General features: G+C 46.1%; 1 protein-coding gene across 1 annotated transcript in view; it reads left to right on the plus strand.

Annotated features, from left to right (window-relative positions):
• Positions 1 to 3,175: 3,175 nt before the first annotated feature.
• ARHGAP21 (Rho GTPase activating protein 21) overlaps positions 3,176 to 3,654 on the plus strand; it is a 188,115-nt gene continuing 187,636 nt past the window's right edge. The window contains exon 1 of the mRNA XM_023735026.1: positions 3,176 to 3,298. The gene's annotated coding sequence lies outside the window, so the exon portion shown is untranslated. The remainder of the gene's footprint in view (positions 3,299 to 3,654) is intronic.

Consider the following 3,654-nt stretch of genomic DNA (forward strand, 5'->3'; position numbering starts at 1 on the left):
TGACTCTTTGTTGAAGATCAGCTGCTCGTAGATGGATGGATTTACTTCTGGGTTCTCAATTCTGTTCCATTGGTCGATTTGTCTGTCATTGAACCACCATGCTATTTTGACTACCGTGGCTGCATAGTAAGTTTTGAAATCAGGAAGTGTGAGGCCCTCCTGCTATGCTCTTCTTCAATATTGCTTTAGCTGTTTGGGGCCTCCTTCCTTTCCATATAAAATTGGAGATTAATTTTTCCATTTCATTAAATAATGTTGGGGGAAGATCCTTTCTTATCTCTCCCAGCTTCTAATGGCCCAGGTCTTGCATGGCTTGTGGCAACATAAATCTAATCTCTGTCTCGGTCTTCACATGGCTGACTTCCCTGTGTGTCTGTTTGTGTTTCTTCTCTTTTCATAAGAACACTAGTCATACTGGATTAGGGCCCACCGTACTCCAGTATGATCTCATGTTAACTAATTACGTTTTCAAAGACCCTATTTCCAAATAAGGTCACATTCACAGGTACCAAGGGTTAGGACTTCAACATATCTTTTTGAGGGTACACAAAATTCAACCGATAACAGTTATTACACACAAAGCACAATGATTAGCACAGAGTAAGCATGTGATAAATGTTAGTTGTTGTCATTATTATTAAAAACCATGTTAGAGGTAGTATGGCAGTGTGGATAAAAGCATGGGCTCTGAGGTCAGACCACCTGGGGCTTGAATCCTGGCTCTACCACATATCTATCTCATTAAGTTGGGTATAAAGCTCATAGAGGAATGCCTAGCACATAGGAAGTGCTACATAGATGGTAGTCACTATTATTATTTGATAGCTGTTGTACTTATATATATGTAATAATTTCCCACAGTTTCATGGTCAATGATGGAGCAGGACTGCAGTCTTAATCCTTACATCTTACTACTTCTTATAGAAATGTTGCCTCTTTAGGTTGTTTTTTCCCCATAATTTCTAAAATGTGTTTGTCTTACTTCTTAGTGCTGCTCTAACAGAAATACCAAGAACAGGTGGATTTAAGGAACAGAAATTTATTTTTTCACAGTTTAGGAGGCTGGAAGTCTGAATTCAGGGCACTGGCTCTAGGGGAAGGCTGCTTTCTTTCTATGTCAGCTCTAGGGGAAGATCCTTGTCTCTCTTCAATTCTTGTTCCTCAGTTCCTTGGTGATTTTCATGTTGCATGACATCTATCTTCACCCATCTGTGCTTGCTTGCTTCTGTGTATAATTTGTTCTTTTTATATCTCAAAAGTGATTGGCTTAAGACAACCCTACACTGATATGGCTTCATTAACATAACAAAGAAAAAACCTATTCCCTAATGGGATTATATCCACAGGTATAGGGGTTAGGATTCACAACATATTTTTGGGAGGCTCACTTAAATCCATTAACAGTGTTTTACCTCCTTTTTTTTAATTAAAAAAAAAACCAAAAACCTCCTTTTCATTCAAGTCTTCTTCCATACGCAATATTTACTCTACTTTACGAAACTGAAAAATTTTCAAAATCATGATTTATAAAAATTTTTATTCTAAAAATTTAACCTTAGATGTTCTCAGCTGTTAGGTACTCAATTTATGTCATTCATTTGCATTTGCGAGGAGTTTAGCTTTGGGCTTAAAATTGTTTTTCTTTTCTAGGTATATTCTATAATAAACCCACTAGAAGTATACTACTTGAACCCTGCATTCTATTCACTTCTTGTTCATTTACTCAACAGTATCTAGAACTGGATACTGCTATAACTTAGTGGTTATTCAGTAAATTATCAACTGGCAGGCATTCCCTCTATTTTATTATTTTTATTTTTCTTTGTTATTGACTGACTAATTTGGTCAGGGGCTGTCACAAACATGCAAATTTCATGACCATATAAAAATCATCTAGTGAGACTTTCTTCTAATTGAGCCTCAGGATTTAGTTGTCTACTTTATGTAGGTGTTTAGCATTTTCCCCTCTAAGGAAGAGCTAAAACTAAGGCACAGGTGCTCAGGCTACAAAGAGTCCCTCTCCCCTCCCTCATCAAGAAACAGGACCCCAGGCAACCGGCGAAGAGAAGGGGGGTCTCTAAGTCTTCAGGGGATAGTGTAGAAAGAACGAATGAAAAGGTAAGCAGACCCTCAGCTTCTTGGTTTTTTTTTTCCCCTCAGGATGGTGTGGCAGCTGATCAGACACAATAGCTAGCAGACCCCCGCCGGAGTGAAGATAAAAATGACCCTCAACAGCACCAGCAGGGGGACTGAAAAAGGGAGGAGGGGTGTGTATGGGAGGGGGAGCGAGTATGAGAGTGACAAGGTGACAAGCGCCACCGGCGAGCTACTCCATTTTAGCACCCGCAGGATCAGAGGACGAGAGCCACCTCCCGAGAAAGGAGGCTGGATGGGAAGGGGAGAGCAAGGGGCGGGTGGCTTTTCCTGATGGAGGAGGGGTAAGGGGTGGAGAGCAGCCTGAGTCAGCAGCCGTCGATTGGCTCTTGTTCTCTCGCGCGTCTCCCGATTGGGCAATTTGCAGCGGGAGATGTTGTGAGCCGCGGTGGGGGCGGAGCAAGCCGCCGGGGGTTTGACAAGGCCCTGGAGTTGGGTGGGGAGGGGCAGGGGTTGTGCTTTGGGCTTGGGGCCACCGTGACATGTAGTGTAAAGGAGAAGTGCAGCCACCTCTCCTCAATTCCGCTAGCCGCGCCGAATTCGTTCAGCTGCTCAGGAGATTTAAAAGAGAAAAGATTTGAATGAACAACGCTTCTCGACTATCCCCGTCCCAAACACTGGAAGATATTTTGCTGTGGGGAGTGAAAGGATACTTCCTTATCTTGAAGTTCTACATTGCGTCAGCCGCTGCAAATAAGAGGCAAAAATTCACCAAGGCATTGCCTCCTCAGTCTGGGACCTTTGATTCCTCGAGTCTGCATATCTAACTGTATAAATTTTCCCCCCTCTCCGCCCCCGAGGAGCCCTCGTCGGGCCGTGGATAAGCGCTAGGCTGCTAACGAAAAGGCAGGCAGTTGAAACCCACCAGCCGCTCCGCAGGAGAACGATGTGCAGTCTGCATCCGTGAAGATTACGGTCTTGAAAACCCAACGGGGCAGTTTTACTCTGCCCTAGAGTCGCTTTGAGTAGGATTCAACTAGACGGCAACGGGTTTAAGGGTTTACGCTCCGCCCCTGACAACCGTGCACCAAGTCACTCTTCCCTCATCTAGCAGTAACCCCGGTTCCTTGCCGCTCCCGCTCACCGCTGGGGAGATAGGAGAAGGCGGGGAAGGTTTTGTGTGTGCCTGGTTTTGGCGGAGTGGGTGAGTGGGTGAGTGGGTGAGTGGGTGGGTGGGTGGAGTAGGGGCTTGCAGGTTCAGAGACACACTGGGAGGGGGTTGGCGAGCAAACACACTTTCCCCCACCCCCGGGCTAATCCCCTACTCCAGGGTCGGTTCCTGGGGACCGTATCATTCTAGACAGAAAATATTCAGCACCAGAGCCTCCCCTAGGGAGGGGAGGGGAGGGAGGTGGAGTGGCAGGAGGTGGATCCAGGGAGGAAGAAGAGAGAAATCCGCCCCCGGGAAGCAGCTCCGCGCGGCAGCGGAGCAAGGCACTCCTGTCACTTGGCGATCACGGGCGCCCGAGCGGGGCCCCGGCCCGGCCCGGTGAGGCGAGG

The sequence above is a fragment of the Trichechus manatus genome, unplaced genomic scaffold, assembly GCF_000243295.1.
Source record: "Trichechus manatus latirostris isolate Lorelei unplaced genomic scaffold, TriManLat1.0 scaffold00075, whole genome shotgun sequence".
Taxonomy (NCBI): domain Eukaryota; kingdom Metazoa; phylum Chordata; class Mammalia; order Sirenia; family Trichechidae; genus Trichechus; species Trichechus manatus.